A 16,961-nucleotide genomic window follows, 5' to 3' on the forward strand; every position below is an offset into this window, starting at 1 on the left:
GCTCCAAAGAGTATCCCACCCAGAGTATCATTGCTCTCTTACTCCACATTTCCCCTGACTAATGCAACGAGCCTATACATCCCTGAACACTACGGGCAATTTAGCATGTCCAATTCACCTAACATGCACATCTTCAGATTGTGAGAGGAAACCGGAGCACTTTGATAAGAATCTGAGGAATAATAAAGAAATTGTACTAAAGTTACGCGAACATTTACCTCATCCTTCTTGACACAGATTAAAATTCTCACTGAAGGGTGTCGCTGTGGTTGATGATGAGTACATGAGGTTCATTGAAGAAATTAGTGCAAAATGTGATGATATATGTAACAAGTATCAGATAACACTGTCACATCCCATTGCAAGTCTCCAATGGCTTCAGACTTTAATGGAGTAGAGGCCATGGATTTAAAGATATTCATTTTCATTTTATAATCTATAAAATGACTAAGATTCACTAAGATTCAGTCTTTCCAAAGTACTACATGGCAAGGATAAATGATTATAGATAAAGTCATTTAAAAATGTATAGGACTGACTAAACTTCTGAGTGACAATAGGCAAAAATTTATCAATAATGCATTTAGAGACATATGTGAACATTGTGGTCATGGACACTGCAGCTAAAAAATCACAGCTAGAGAAATTACATGATAACTGATTAGATGCTCCATAGGTCTTAGCTGGTCAATCAAATTGCAGGTTAATAAGTGCCGCGACTTGAGCAATCTGTGCAAAGAATTCACTTTAGAAGTTTGTGGCTGTAATACTTATTGATTCGTCTGTGTGAGCAATCACAAATCAAGTTCTATGCCGTGCAATAGTTTCCTGCCCTAAATGGTACTACAATCAAGTAATTTTGTTTCTGTCTACTTGAGTGCTTTGGTGAGAGCAGCATTTATCAAGTTTGAAATCTCAGAAACAAAATTGAAGAGCTCGAAGGTATCACAGTACATGGTCTTCGATAAATGCTAATTTGGTGAATTTAGTACACTATAAAAGAGAGTTATGAAGGTATGTTAAGATGATGGTTTTCAAACATGGTAGTGAAACTATTGAGGTTCTTCACCGTTAATTGGGATAGACGACAAACTAACTTTATGAGGAAAGACTGAAAAAACATGAATTGTCAGCCTGATAGTTGGTCTGATAAAGGTATAAAATGCATAGAAACTTATGAATTAAAAGCATAAATGGGCCATGCAGCCTGCTCTGCCATTCAATAAGATCATGGCTGATCAATTTATGTTTATGTTTGTTTTGAATTCCATGTTTTATGTGCTCCTGATAACCTTTAATTCCTTTGCCTAAAAATAATCTATCTACCATCACCATAAAAATATTCAATGACTCTGCCTCCAAAGTCTTTTGAGGTAGATTTTTAATGTTGCAAAATCTTCTGGGGTTAAAAAAGAACTTACACCAGTACTTAAAGGGTGATTGCAAATTTTTAAATAGTGCCCCCTCCCCCCATGAAAACTACAAGTCAAAAAATCCTTTCCATGTCCACCTTGTCAAAACTATTCAAGGTCTTATATACGCCATCAAGTCACTCCTTACCCCTTGTAGACTCTATTGGAAACAAACCCAGTCTATCCAATCTTTCCTCTAAAGACAATTCATTCATTAAAGGTATGCATTTAGTGAAACTTTGAATGGTCTCCAGTGCATTTGCATCCTTCTTTAAATAAGGATATTGAAACCAAACACAGTACTTTAAATATGACCTCATCAAAGCCCTCTATAACTGAAGCATAACATCCTTACTTTCATGTCCACTGCCACTAAAGGGTAGTGGTCCATTAGCTAATAACTAATACCTTGATGTACCTGCATACTGACCTTTTGAGAGTCATACGCTAGAACACTTACATCCCTCCAGGCCTCAGAATTCTGTTGTTGTTCTCCATTTAAGTATAACTCCTTATCTTTAATGGTAATCTGCTCTTGTGAAAAAAACCCTTCAAATATTCCAATTTTTTCAGTGCATCATATCACATTACAGTAATTGAGGTTTGCTGAGTTCAAATTAGCTGTTATTTCCCAGATACAATGTTGACATTTTTCCAAAAGTACTTATTTGGCTATAAAGTGCTTTGAGATGCCTAGTTGTCATAAAAATTGTGATATAAATGCAAGTATTTTTCTTTTCATTATGTGCTTTTATGGAAAAAGAAGTCTACCTGTTGTACTGTTCCTCCCAGCTTGGCATAACACTCTCCTGTGGCGGCTTGCCGGTGTGTCATGGAGAATTCCCTGACCCGAGGTGGCGGTCTTTTGGTGGTATGTGGCAGTCTCTCGGCCTGGCATGGCCTCATGTGGTCTCCTCGTCTCAAGGTGGTACCATAGTGATCGCCCAGCCTCATGAACGTAAAGATGAAGTCCAACGCAGTCTGGAGCAAAGGCCTGGTGTGGACTGGAGGCTAGGTGCCAGTATGGTATGCCTTTAGATTTAGATTAGATTAGATTAGATTACAGTGTGGAAACAGGCCCTTCGGCCCAACAAGTCCACACCGACCCGCCGAAGCGAAACCCACCCATACCCCTAACCTAACACTACTGGCAGTTTAGTATGGCCAATTCACCTGACCCTGCACATCTTTGGACTGTGGGAGGAAATCGGAGCACCCGGAGGAAACCCACACAGACACGGGGAGAACGTGCAAACTCCACACAGTCAGTCGCCTGAGGCGGGAATTGAACCCGGGTCTCTGGCGCTGTGAGGCAGCAGTGCCACTGTGCCACCGTGCCGCCCACGGTTGGAAGACGATTGTTCCAAACATTTTATTTCTGCAATGCTGGACTTTTTACTTCTTGATTTTCTAAAATCTTGTAACTGAAGAAGCTGCACCTGATGAAGGGCTTTTGTCTGAAATGTCAATTTTTCTGCTCCTTGGATGCTGCCTGACCTGCAGTGCTTTTCCAGCACCACACTCTCAACTCTGTACCGAGATACTTTTGTACCTAAAATGGCACTGTAATTGGTGACATATAAACTTTTCACTATACTAATTTGAATACATGTAACAATAAAGCTAATTCAAATCAATTCATCTTACTTCAAATTATATGGCTCTGAAAACACAACATCTTTCAACATTCACTTTCAAGTTTTTCTTTTCTTATTTTAGATCTAAAAAACCAATACTTATAAATCTGAAAATTAAACTATTTTGGATCAAAACACAATTATGTTTCACTGTAGATGCAAAAGTAATGCATTGTGAAATTACTTGATAATTTGTGCTAAAGAATGTTTACTTAAATTATGCCATATAGTAACTTATAAAAACACCCTAACCTGCTTACTGTGGTATACACTATGCTGTGCAGCTGCTGTGGGTGACTGTGCACATTCCCATTTCCGATTGTAAAGTCAACAAAGATTAAACCATTACCTTCCACGATTTATTTGATAAGTTTTAACTACTTATCATCGCTTAAAAAATCACATTGATAAGATTCCTTGTAATTCTAATACTTGTCAAGTGAGTCAATCCTCTAAGCTTATTCACTTATTAACTCATAAATCTTTTGATAAATAATGCCTCCTGCATTCATCTATGACTCCAAGGTTTGAAAGCTGGCCAACATTTTCTGATCCCACAATTTCACTTAACAGCCACATGCCCTCTAGGGATTCTAGGCTGCAAGGTTATCATTGTTCCACTTAATTAAGATATTACCATAGAAAAGAAAATCACATTTCCACATCAGCAAGGGATTCTGGAGTCTTTGTATACAATTATAGTGCAGCTATTCAGACTGGCAGCTGTAGACCGATGTGGTGAACAACAAAGGTAATATCACATGCATATCTGGAAACAGATGTGGAACTATATCCTTCCATACCCAGGAATCAACCTCATGAACTTTCTCTGGACTGCCTCCAATGCCCGAATATTTTTCTTTGGAAAAACTGTTCAAAGTATTCTGAACTGGTCTAACCCTGTATAGCTTTAGCAAGACTTCCTTATTTTTATATTCAATTCCCAACTGTCCAATTGTTTTCCCTATAATGTGTTTTGTTTGCTAGTATTTTGTGATATATATATGAGGACACCCAACGCCTTCTATCCTGCAGCTTTCTGTGATATTTCGCTATTGAAATAATATTCAGCTTCTCCCTGCCAAAGTGCATAACCTCACATTTTCCCACATCTTAAATGCTGGCCAACCAGAGATTCCCATGTTTCACATGAGAATAAAAACAAATTCCATCTTCCAAGCTTTTGCCCTCTTGCTTGATTTGTCTATATTCCTGCTGTGTAATCCTCACCATTTGCCTTCCTACCTATTTTTGTGTCATCTGCAAACTTAGCAATAGTACATTCCCTTCTCTCATCCATGTCAATAATATATGTTGTAAATAATTGTAGCCCGAACACTGTTCATGGTGGCACTCATACTTACAAGAACACAATTACAAAAACACAAGTTAAAAAATCAAGGAAAAAATAAATTTGAGAGAAACAGATAGGACTGATTAAGGATAGTCAACATGGCATTGTGCGTGGGAAATCATGTCTCACAAACTTGATTTAAAGAAATAACAAAGAGGATTAATGAGGGCAGAGCAGTAGATGAAATCTATATGGACTTCCGTAAAGGTTTGACAAGGCTTCCCATGGGAGATTGGTTAGCAAGGTTAGATCTCATGAAATACATGGAGAACCAGCCAGCTGGATACACAACTGCCTCAAAGGTAAAAGATAGAGGGTGGTAGCAGAGAGTTGTTTTTCAGACTGGAGACCTGTGACCAGTGGAGTGTCACAAGGATTGGTGCTGGGTCCACTACTTTTCATCATTTATATAAATGATTTGGATGTGAGCATAAGAAGTATAGTTAGTGAGTTTGCAGATGACATCAAAATTGGAGGTGTTGTGGACAGCGAAGATTACCTCAGATTACAACAGGATCTTGATCAGATGGGCCAGTGGACTGAGGAGTGACAGGTGGAGTTTAATTTAGATAAATGCGAGGTGCTGTATTTTGGAAAGGCAAATCAGGGCAGGACTTATACACTGAATGGTAAGGTCCCAGGGAGTGTTGCTGAACAAAGAGATCTTGGACTGCAGGCTCATAGCTCTTTGAAAGTAGAGTCGCAAGTAGATATAATAGTGAAGAAGGCTTTTGGTATGCTTTTCTTTATTGGTCAGAGTATTGAGTGCAGGAGTTGGGAAGTCATGTTGAGGGTGTATAGGACAATGGTTAGGCCATTTTTGGAGTATTGTGTGCAATTCTGGTCTTCTTTCTATTGGAAGGATGTTGTGAAACTTGAAAGGGTTCTGAAAAGATTTACAAGGATGTTGCCAGGTTGGATGATTTGATCTATAGGGAGAGGCTGAATAGGCTGGGGCTGTTTTCCCAGGAGCGTCGGAGGCTGAGGAGTGACCTTATGGAGGTTTATAAAATCATGAGGGGCATGGATAGGGTAAATAGACAAAGTATTTTCCTGGGGTAGGGGAGTTCAGAACTAGAGGGCATAGGTTTAGGTTGAGAGGGGAAAGATATAAAAGAAACCTAAGGGACAACTTTTTCACACAGAGGATGGCGAGTATGCGGAATGGGCTGCCAGAGGAAGTGGTGGAGGCTGGTACAATTGTAATATTTAAAAGGCATCTGGATGGGTTTATGAATAGGAAGGGTTTGGAGGGGTTAGGCCAGGTGCTGGCAGGTGGGACTAGATTGGTTGGGATATCTGATTGGCATGGATGAGTTGGACTGAAGGGTCTGTTTCCGTGCTGTACATCTCTACAACTGTATGACTAAATAAAAGGGTATTAGGTGGGATCAAAGTACAAGAGAATGTAATATGATTAGGTTAACCATACTCTGCATATAAATGAATACAAAGAGTATTGTAAATAAGGTCCTGAGCTGCAGGCACAGATATCCAGGTAGAAATATGAAGTTGTGGCAATAACCAAACTGAGTGAATGACCGCAAATAAAGAAATATAATAAGATTCCAGGTTTTATACTTTTTTACTTAACACAAGCCAGAATTAACATACATTTCACATGAATTAACAAGCAAATTATACTTAAAATAAAATCAAGAATTGCTGATACAACAAGCTCACCGCACAAATGTGAGTCTGGAACTACACTGTTCCACAATATGCTTTATTCACACAGGGCAGATCAAGGGTTCTATCTGACAACAGCTTTTACTCTCGAGTTTCATGGGTATGATCATCACTCTGGGCACATTTCTGTTAACCCACTCTGGAAAGGTGCTTTCCAGAGTTTCCTTTCAACTCATAATACCCTGGTTTTCAGTTTGGTCACTTCTGGGAAAAATCCCAGCTCATTAGCATCTCTGAGCTATTATTGATTAAAGGGAGCTTTGTAATACTGGAGAGGGGGTGGTGGGGTGGAGCTGGATATTCTGATAACCACAGAGTTATTGGAGCAGCACTTTGGATCCCTGTGGAATTCTAGATGCAGCAAACTCAATGGGAATTGCCCAGGAAATTGAAGATTCCAATGACTAATTCCCCTGCATTTGGAACCTCTGAAAGAACCTATTAACATTGATTCAGAGTATTACATTTCAGTTGTTATTCATGAAAAATTTGAGGATTAACAATCTATTTAAATTCCTAAATAACAATTAGGATGAAGCCCACAACCACCCCTCACCTCCCCTCCCCCCACCAAATGACACCATCCCAACCGCTTACACACTCACAGACCCTGACAATCATCCCTCTGACTAACATGATCCCATTTTCCTCAGAACCCTACAGCTCCTGCTGCTGGCCTGGACCTTGAACTTCCCATCTCAACCATTCCTGACAAACCCTTCTGATTGGATCTGACACCTCCTCTTGTGATGAGTGACATAGAGCGTAGATAATGCCAATTATGGTAACATTGTGAGATATTACAAAACAGAATGGCAGCACGGTGGCACAGTGGTTAGCACTGCTGCCTTACAGCGCCAGAGACCTGGGTTCAATTCCCACCTCGGGCAACTGTCTGTGTGGAGTTTGCACATTCTCCCCGTGTCTGCGTGGGTTTCCTCCGGGTGCTCCGGTTTCCTCCCACAGTCCAAAAATGTGCAGGTCAGGTAAATTGGCCATGTTTAATTGCCCGTAGGTTAGGTGAAGGGATAAATGTAGGGGAATGGGTCTGGGTGGGTTGTTCTTCAGAGGGTTGGTGTGGACTTGTTGGGCTGAAGGGCCTGTTTCCACACTGTAGGGAATCTAAATCAAAACAGAATATAGGAGCAAATTACTGTCGATGCTGAAATCTGTACTGAAAACAAAAACTGTTGGAGATCACAGCAGATGAAGTAGCATCCGTGGAGAGACAGCAAGCTAACGTTTCGAGTCTAGACGACTCTTCTTCAGAGCTGACATGGTGTGTAGTGTGGAGGTGGAATGCTGAAGAGAAACGGTGTTGTCAGTACAGATTAAGTGATCGAAATGTGAGAATGGCAGAACAGTAGCGAGTCTAACTGCTAAACTGGAAAGAACAGATGGTGCAACTGGAGTTGAGGGAAGGGGAGAAGACACGTGATGACTGAGAATGCGACAAATTAAGCTAAAAGAAAGGGAAGAAATGGGAGTGAACTCACAATCTTAAAGTATCGAACTCAATATTAAATCCAGAAGAATGTAAAGTGTTTAGTCTGACAATAAGATGCTGTTCCTCCAGTTTGTGCTGTGATTCGCTGGAGCATTGCAGTGTGCTGAGGACAGACGAGTAGGTATGAGAGCAGGAAGCTGTGTTAAAATTACCGGCTACGGGAAGGTCAAGGCCATGCCTGCACATGAACCTGGAAGTGTTCCGCAAGGCAGCCACCTAGTCTGTGTTTGATTTCTCCAATGTAGAGCAGGCCATATTGGCTGCAGCGAATGCAATAGACCAGATTGGAGAAGATACAGGTGAAAGCTTTTGGAATACTGCATGCAGTTCTGGTCTCTGTTATAGGAAGGATGTTGTGTAACTTGAAAAGGTTCACAAAAGATTTACAAGAATGTTGCCAGGATAGGAGGTTATGAGCTAGGGAGAGGCTGAATGGGCTGAGGCTATTTTCCCTGGAGCATTGGATGCTGACATTATATAGAGGTTTATAAAATAATGAGGGGCATGGATAGAGTGAATATCCAAGGTTTTTTCCCTAGGACGGGGGAGTCAATAACTAGAGCACATAGGTTGAAGGTGAGAGGGGCAAGATTTAAAAGGGACCTAAGGGGCAACTTTTTCACACAAAGGGTGGTACACGTATGGCATAAGGTGCCAGAGGAAGCAGTGGAGGCTGTACAGTTACAACATTTAAAAGGCATCTGCATTGGAAAATGAATAGGAAGTGTTTCGACGGATATGGGCCAAATTTTGGCAAATAGGACTAGATTAATTTAGGATATCTGGTCAGCATGGACGAGTTGAACTGAAGGGTCTGTTTCCATTCTGTACAGCTCTATGACTTTTCCTCTGGGTGCTCCAGTTTCCTCCCACAGTCCAAAGATGTGACGTTAGGTGAATTGGCCATGCTAAATTGCCCGTAGTATTAGGTGAAGGGGTAAAGGTAGGGGAATGGGTCTGGGTGGGTTGCTCTTCGGAGCGTCAGTGTGGACTTGTTGGGCCGAAGGGCCTGCTTCCACACTGCAAGTAATCTAAATCTAATCTAAATGCTGCTTCACCTGTAAAGACTACTTAGGCCCTTGGATGATGAGCAGACAAGAGTTGAAGGGGCAGTTCTTGCACTTTCTGCAGTTACATGGCAAGATGCTGTGGGAAGGAGGGGTAGTGTTGGTGGTCATTGACGAATGGACTAGAGTCTCCCAGAGGGAACAAGGTGCAAGCATTATCCTGACCTTATCATAGTTGGTCGTTTTAACACAGCGTCATGCTCTCATACCCACTTGTCTGTCCTCGGTATGCTGTAACGCTCAAGCACGTCATAGTGTAAAGTCGAGGTACAACATCTCATTTTCAGACTAGGCACTTTACAATCTTAGTACAGAGGAACCTTGATTATCCAAAGATACAGGCAGGGAGTATTGTGTACGGTTAATCAAATTCCACATAATTGAATGCCGGATAACATGGTTTAGCCAAGCATCGGGACCCTGTGATCTTGCTGGATAATCCAATAATCAAATGCTGGATAATTGAGGTTCCTCTGTATTGAATTCCACAGCTTCAGATTGTGAACCCACTCCCATTTCTTCCCTTTCTTTTAGTTTTACTTGTTGCATTTTCTGTCATCATGTCCTCTCTCCCCTTCCCCAACTCCAGTTGCACCATCTGTTCTTTTCCAGTTTGGCAGTTGGACACACCATTGTTCTGCCTTTCTCACATTCTGATCACTTAATCTGAACTATCAATACCCTTTCTCCAACAGCACTCCAGCTCAACATTATTGCGTGAATACTGCCAACTCCACACTTCACAGCAGCTCTGAAAATGTCATCTATACTCAAAATGTTAACCTCCTCTCTCTCCGCGGATGCTGCCTGACCCGCTGGGATTTCCAGCGCTTTTTGTCTTTATTACAAAACAGAATTGTGAGCAAAATTAGAGTTTATGAAAAAAAATGGGACAGTACCAACATGGAAATGAAATTGACTGATTAACAGAAAAACAGAGACCAGTGGTGAAAGAATAATATAAAAGCAAAACCTAGCCCTAGCAACTGTAATGTATGCAATGCAAACACCTTCCAGAGGCTCAGTTCTGGGGAGTCCAAAACCCTAGAAATATGTGTGGGGAAGGGGGATAAGGCCCAGAGGGAGGACTGAAGTGTATGTGAAGATGCTCCTGGGGGAAGATACGTTCACAACAACAGAAGTTGTTGGGAGTAGGGAACACCCAATGTTGAAAGGAGGTGTTCCATTTTCTGGATTAGTGGTGCTGTAAAAGCACAGCAGTTCAGGCAGCATCCGAGGAGCAGTAAAATCGACGTTTCAGGCAAAAGCCCTTCATCAGGAACTCAAGACCTCAGCAGGGATACTTTTAAGATCAACTTTTACCACCAAACAAGTTGTCATTAATTATCCTCAACAGGGCAAAGTTTGACGAGCCAACCTGAGGCCCGGTCCTAAGGATGTGTAGGTTAGGTGCATTAGGGGAATGGGTCTGGGTGGGTTACTCTTCGGAGGGTCGGTGTGGACTTGGGCCAAATGGCCTGTTTCCACTGTAGGGATTCTATGAAAACTCCATGTGGCGGCCTAATGGATCGCATCTTTCATACTTTTATTTTTTGTCGTCACCTGTGGCTCGGATTCCAGTCCCTGGCATTTCGCGGTCTTTCTTGAACACAGCATCTCGGCTGGAGGTAGTATTGGGCAGACCCTGCAATGAGACTGCAGTTGGGAGTGTGGAAATTGCCCACCAGTCCGTCCTGCGAGGTTGCCGCGGAACCATGGATGGAACTGGGTAAAGTTATGTGCACAGTTTCACACCGACCGACTACAGTTTGCAGCGGGAGGGGACGACCGGGATCCCTCAACCCCACAGACCCACTCCCTCTGCGCTGCACTTGAAACTCATGAACGAGGGCAAGAGATTTGCCTTCCGCATCGTGTTGCGGCTGCGAAAAAAAAACGCCGCGGTGACCGTTGCTTTTTTTTTGCTGGAACAAAGGAAAGGTCAATGACTCCCGCCCCCGGGGACCAATATCTCGAAATTGTGCGTGTGTCAATGACTGCGACAAAAGGGACGGCCGAGGGAAGGACAGAAAATGGAGGGGGAGGGGCACGGCTGCGGGACGAGAGGCTGCGCGCGAGAGTTTTGTAACGTACCCTAGGGCGGCGCGCGAGTTACGGGCGGTGGTTGGGCGCACGCAGGCGCTCGTGCACGCTCGAGCTGCCTCTGAGCGCGGTTTGTGCACGCTCGAGCTGCCTCTGAGCGCGGTTTGTACATGTGTGAGCGAGCGCGAGCGTGACCGTGTTTTCTCATCGGCCGCCCCTCCTCTCAGCGGGGAGCTCGCGACCCCCGCCAACAACAACAACAATAACAACAACAGCGACATCGACAACGACAGATTTCGGAGACCCACTTCGGGAATGAGACCTTGGGATGTACGCGACGGTCAGTGTCAGCAGCGACTGGTTTCTCGGCGCAGCATCAGTGTGGGCACGGCATAGGTCAGTCAGCCTCTGTTCCAGTCACATCTCTCTCTGTCTTTCTGTCCCTCTCACTCGCGTAACACACACACCGGCGTCACGCAGCCGTCCCGCGGGCCCCAGGCTTTCCGCGGTTTTTCGCCAAGCTGCCGGTTTAAAAACCTGCCTGTCGGGATGAAGGGGTGGGGGGAGGGGTTAGCCAGGACTTCAGAAGATGCATGCGGGAGGAGCTATGGAAGGAGGTAACAACAGCTCTCACTCCCATGTTTTGGTGACTGTCGAGCCGGTTTGTGACGGCTGTCCGGACTTTGATACCACCACTCGGTCAAATGTTGTCTTTATAATCAAGGGCCGTCGCTCCGTCCTCTCCTCCGGCTTTGCCACTCGGTGATTGTTAGGACCTTTGAGTCAATTCCCTATCATTTAAATCCTGCTTTAACAAATCCCCCGGTCTGAGCTGAGGATCAAAATGATTTATTGCATAGTTGAAAAAAAATCAGTTTTGTGTAAACTTGCATACCAACACAGCCACACCATAGATACATTTCAAAATGGGAAGATTTGTGCCATTGACAGTGTAGCTGTCGGCGTACTCAACGATCGACTAACATCCATTCAGTTCTGCACACCTAAATTATTGTGTTTTTTTTGTCGCGATGTGAAGTTCATGAAGTCTCGTGGCAGTAAATTGTCACCTTCGTTATAAGTTCAATTTCTGGCTTCAGTTTTGAAATCTGAACATAAAAATTAAGCTAGATATTTTCTAATCAACCTGTTCAGAGATGTTGTGACACATTTCTGGATCAGATGGCACTTGAACCTAGATCCCCTGGCTCAGAAGTCTGAACACCAGCATTGACCTGCAAGTGTCTTTCCCCATTAAATTCATTTTTATTCATTTACAGGATGTGGGTGAAGTTGGCTAGGCCAGCATTTATTGCACATCCCTAACTGCCCAGAGGACAGTTAAGAGTCAATTACATTGCTGAGTGTCTGGAATCATATGTGGGCCGGACCAGGTAAGGATGGCAGTTTCCTTCCCTAAATGATATTAGTGTTCCTCTGATCCACTCCACTTGAACTAACTAGTTGACCTTTTTTGATAGATAAAATACATTAGATTTTGGTTGCCGTCAGTCCTTAAAATGTTAATGATAGGGAAAGTTGAAACTTTATTGCTGGAACAGCACAGCAGGTCAGGCAGCATCCAGGGAACAGGAGATTCGACGTTTCGGGCACAGGCCCTTCTTCGGCCTGTGCCCGAAACGTCAAATCTCCTGTTCCCTGGATGCTGCCTGACCTGCTGTGCTGTTCCAGCAATAAAGTTTCAACTTTGTGATCCAGCATCTGCAGACCTCACTTTCTCCTTAATGATAGGGAAATGCTTGACTTATAGCTGAAGTAAGAGGAACCACATAACACAAGTTGATTATAAATATTATTGATTCTTATGACTGAAAGTTGATGTGTGATAAAGTTGATGTTTGGTATATTTGCATTATTGAAAAGTGCTGACTTCAGTAATTACTGTAATCTATGATTTGGAGATGCTGGTGTTGAACTGGGGTGTACAAAGTTAAAAAATCACACAACACCAGGTTGCCACACCAGGAAGCTAGTGTGCTTCCAATTAAACCTGTTGGGCTATAACCTGGTGTTGTGATTTTCAATACTGTAATCTATAGTAGCAACTCTGTAATGCTATACAGCTGCTCCTTTGAAGCACCATTGTTTTTCTTGTCCATCTGTCTGTGTTGTTGGTAGTTAGGTCCCAGGTGGGGATGGAGTTAAAAGCTTGTTGTCCAGTTCTACTGGAAGCAATAAAAATTATTTTTGTCAGAAAGGAAGTTTTTTCCAAAGGATATTGATTGAAGGCCAAGACTGCACAATGGTTTTCTCAAAACGTAACGAAAATTGAAAAATTTATAAATAGTGAAATAACCTCAGAAAGGTATAGTTGCATTTTGGATATTTCTAACATCTCTTGTCCCTGAGTGCAAGATACCTAGAGGTTTTATGTGTATTGTTGATGGGTTGCCTATTCTAAACTTAAAACTTGAAGAAAGACAGAATCTAAAGAATTATGGATGTTGGAAATCAGAAATAAAAACAGAAATTACTGAGAAAAACCCAGCAGGCCTGGCAGCATCTATGGAGAGAAATCAAGCCTGATGTTTTGGGTCCAGTGACCCTTCCTCAGAACTGTTCTCAGACCTGCTGTGTTTTACAGAAATTTTTGTTTTGTTTCTTAAAACTTGACTGTTTTCTATGAATAAATAAACTTTAGTCATTTCAAAACATTTAACATTCTTAAATGCCTTGCTGTTTTGAAGAAGATAATAAGAAACATTCCTTCTGACTCCTTTTTTTGTTGATAAAGCACTTTAGATCATGTCATTACTTGGATATAAATTTAATTAATGGACAATCAAATATTTCTTGCTTTTGAATTTTTCACTTTGAAGCACCCATTTAATGAGTGGATGATACTTGTATTGAAGTCAGAAGGTGTCTGTTCAAAATACACATGAACACATAGTTATGTTACCATTCTAATATATAGTAATTGCTGAATTGCCACAAGTGCTTTCTTTCATAATCTGAGATCCCATATACATAATCAGATCAAGAAGTCATCTAGTTGAACTTGCCACTTCCATCCCTCAACTAATGTGTCATTGGATGAATTGGTCACTAATTGAACAATTTTTGAGACCTTGCTGAATACAAATTGGCTTCAGTGTTTCTTCCAAGATAGGATGGAATGTTGCATGGAGGGGGAACTTACAATTGGTGGTGTTTCCACCCCCAATAGACTGCCCTTGTCCTTCCAGATGGTAAAGGTTGCAGGTTTGGAAGATGTGGTTGATTGAGCCATATTGAGATGCTGTAGTGTATCTTGTTGATGGCACAAGTGCACTGCTGCTACTATGCCTCACTGGTAGACGGAGAGAATTTTTGAAGTGGGAGATAGGTAGCCAGTTAAATAGGTTGCTTTGTCCCGGATGATGTAAAGCTTTTTGCGAATTGTGTTCTCCTGCACAGATGTTTTGAGCCTTGTAAGTGGACATGCTTTGGGGAATTGGGAAGTAAGTTATGTGCTGTAGAATTCCCTGATTTGCTCTTGTATTTTTATGGCTTGACCAGTTCGGTTTGTGGTCGATGATAACCACCAGATGTTGATCAAGGATTCTGTGATGGTAATGCCATTGAATGTCAAGGGCTGATTCTCTCATTGGTAATAGTCCTGTATGGAATGAATATTACTTGCTGCTTATCAGCCCTGGATGAATGTTGAATGCAATCATTCGTGATCAATTAAGAGTCATTTGTGAATTAGCATACTAGGAGCAGCACCAGAGTGTCAACCTGGTGAAGGTACCAAATAGGACTAATTGAGCTCTAAAAGCATGGAGCTGTTTTTTTGTTTTTGTTTATTCATTCACAGGATGATTCACAGGTGTCACTGCCCATCCCTAATTGTCCAAAGGATAGTTAAGAGTCACTTGCATTGCTGTGGTTCTGGAGTTACATGTAGACCAGACTGGGAAGAATGATAGTCAAGAAGTGTGATGCTGGAAAAGCACTGCAGGTGAGGCAACATCCAAGGATCATGAGAATTGACATTTTGGCATAAGCCCTTCGTCAGGAATGATAGTTTCCTTCCCTGGATGACATTAGTGAACCAGGTGGGTTTTTTCCTGATAATCAACAATGGTTTCACACTCATCCTTAGACTCTTAATTTCAGACATTTTGTTGAATTCAAATTCCACCATGCCATGGCAGATTTGAACCCACGTCCACAGAACAATACCCGGGTCTGTGGATTAATAGTCTTGTGATAATACCATCACCTCTTTTGATCTAAGCCCTGGAGGTCTGCCACGTACATTTGTGAATGACGATTGACAAAAACAAATATCCCATTCTGTCTCCCTCCTGTCATGACAGCCCTGCAGGTGCAGCTTTCCAAGGTTCCCATCATATAAGTGCAAATGGTAAGGCTGTAGTATTTGCAGCAATGTTCAGTGAGAAGTGCCGAGTGGATGATCTATCTTGGCCTTCTTCAGTGGTTCTCAGCATCACAAATGCTAGGTCTTCAACCAGTTCAGTTGACTTCATGTTTGAACAAGAAATGCCAGGAGGCACTGTATACTGAAAAGTTTATGAGGCCTGACAACTTTCCAGCAATAGTCTTAAAGAATTGTACTCTGGAATTTGCAGCACCCCTAGCCATGCTGTTCAAGTACAACTACAATACTGACATTTAACCGATAATGTGGACAATTGCCCAGGTATCTCCTGTACACAAAAACCAGGACAAATATAAACCAGCCAATTATTGTCTCATTTGTCTGTTCTTGATAATTAGTAATATGATGGAAGGTGTTGTCAACAGCACTTGCTTAGCTCACTGATACTCAATTTGGGTTCTGACAGGACCACTCAGCATCTCACCTCATTACAGCCTTAGTCCAAACATGGGCAGGAGAGTTGAATTCCAGAAGTGAAATGAGAGTGACTACCTTTGACATCGAGGCTGCATTTGAGTGAGTGTGGCATCAAGGGACCCTAGCAAAATTAGAGTCAACAGGATTGGGGAAAACTGTACGCTGGTTAAAGTCATACCTGATACATATAGAGATGATTGTGGTAGTTGGAGGTTAGTCATCTTGCTTCCAGCACATCACAGCAGGAGTTCCTTGGAGTGTGTTCTAAGTACAATGCTGGATAGATGGCCTTAGTAATGATCTTCCCTCTGTCATAAAGTCAGAAAAGGAGATTTTGCTGATGATTGCACATTGATCAGTACCATTCATGACTCCTCAAATACTGAAACAATCCATGTCTAAATGCAGCAAGGCCTGGACAACATCCAGTTTTGGGCTGACAATGACATTTGCGCAATGCAACAGCTAGATAATGACCATATTCTACAAGAGAGAATCTAATGGTTGCACCTTAATTGTATAACATTGCCATCACTCGATCCCCCACTGTCAACATCCGGAGTTACCACTGACCAGAAACTGAACTGGGTTAGCCATATAAATACTGTCATTATAAGAGCAGGTCATAGCACACTGGCCTGAGGAACATCTGCAGATATGTCCTGAAACGAAGGTGATTGACATCCTAAAACATTTCATCACATCCTTTGTGCTCACCATGACTCCAAGCAGTGGCGTTTCCCCCGATTCCCATTGACTTCTGTTTTGCTGGATTTCTTGTTGCCATACTTGGTCAGATGCTGCCTTAACATTAAGGGCAGTCCCTGTTATCTTTCACGTGGAATTCAGCTGTTTTATCAGGGTGTCATGAGGTCAAGTTTTAAGTAGCCCTGGTAGGACCTGAAGTGAGCATCAGTGTCACGCACCTATTATTATAACTGTCCTTTGATTGCATTGTTGGCTACCCTTTTTGTGACTTGTCAGTTGAGAGTAGTTTAGTCAGTATTTGGTTGGTTGAATTTGTTCCTTTTTTTTAGTGGACAGGACATATGTTGGTAAATTTCCACATTGCTCACTGGATACCAGTGTTATGTTATTTATACTGGAGCAGCTTGGCCAAAGGGCAGCCATTTTTGGAGTAGAGGTCTTTAGCTCACTTTCTAAGATGTTGACAGTGCCCATAACCTTTGCAGTATTCAGTGCCTTTCTAATATGTGGAGTGTATTGAATTTGCTGTAGATTAGTTTCTGTGATTTGGCAATCTTGTGAGGAGCCTGAGATGGATCATATTATTTGACACTTCTGTCTGATAATTGCAAATGATTCAGCCTTGTCTTTTGCACTGTTATGATGAGCTGCCCCATTATTTGAGAATGGGGATGTTTGGAGTTGCTGGTATCAGTCAATTATTTAGTTGTCCACCA

At 42.2% G+C, this 16,961-nt stretch overlaps 1 protein-coding gene and 1 long non-coding RNA gene across 6 annotated transcripts in view; one reads left to right on the forward strand and one right to left on the reverse strand.

The window, feature by feature from the left end:
* Positions 1 to 5,975: 5,975 nt before the first annotated feature.
* On the reverse strand, positions 5,976 to 11,240 carry LOC148149191 (uncharacterized). The gene is made up of 3 exons (XR_015758211.1): positions 11,018 to 11,240; positions 10,230 to 10,311; positions 5,976 to 7,214 (listed from the first exon to the last, which is right to left on the reverse strand). It is a non-coding gene; the product is annotated as an uncharacterized LOC148149191 (long non-coding RNA).
* Positions 10,490 to 16,961, forward strand: part of ralgps2 (Ral GEF with PH domain and SH3 binding motif 2) — a 470,074-nt gene continuing 463,602 nt past the window's right edge. For 2 of the 5 annotated variants that reach the window (XR_015758208.1, XM_087990911.1), the window contains exon 1: positions 10,493 to 11,105. The gene's annotated coding sequence lies outside the window, so the exon portion shown is untranslated. Of the gene's footprint in view, positions 11,106 to 16,961 lie in introns of all 5 variants that reach the window. The other 3 variants (XM_087990912.1, XR_015758209.1, XR_015758210.1) reach the window with 3 other exon arrangements.

This window comes from Chiloscyllium plagiosum, unplaced genomic scaffold (genome assembly GCF_037043375.1).
Source record: "Chiloscyllium plagiosum isolate Xiang-an unplaced genomic scaffold, Cpla_swu_hap1 HiC_scaffold_9, whole genome shotgun sequence".
Lineage (NCBI taxonomy): Eukaryota > Metazoa > Chordata > Chondrichthyes > Orectolobiformes > Hemiscylliidae > Chiloscyllium > Chiloscyllium plagiosum.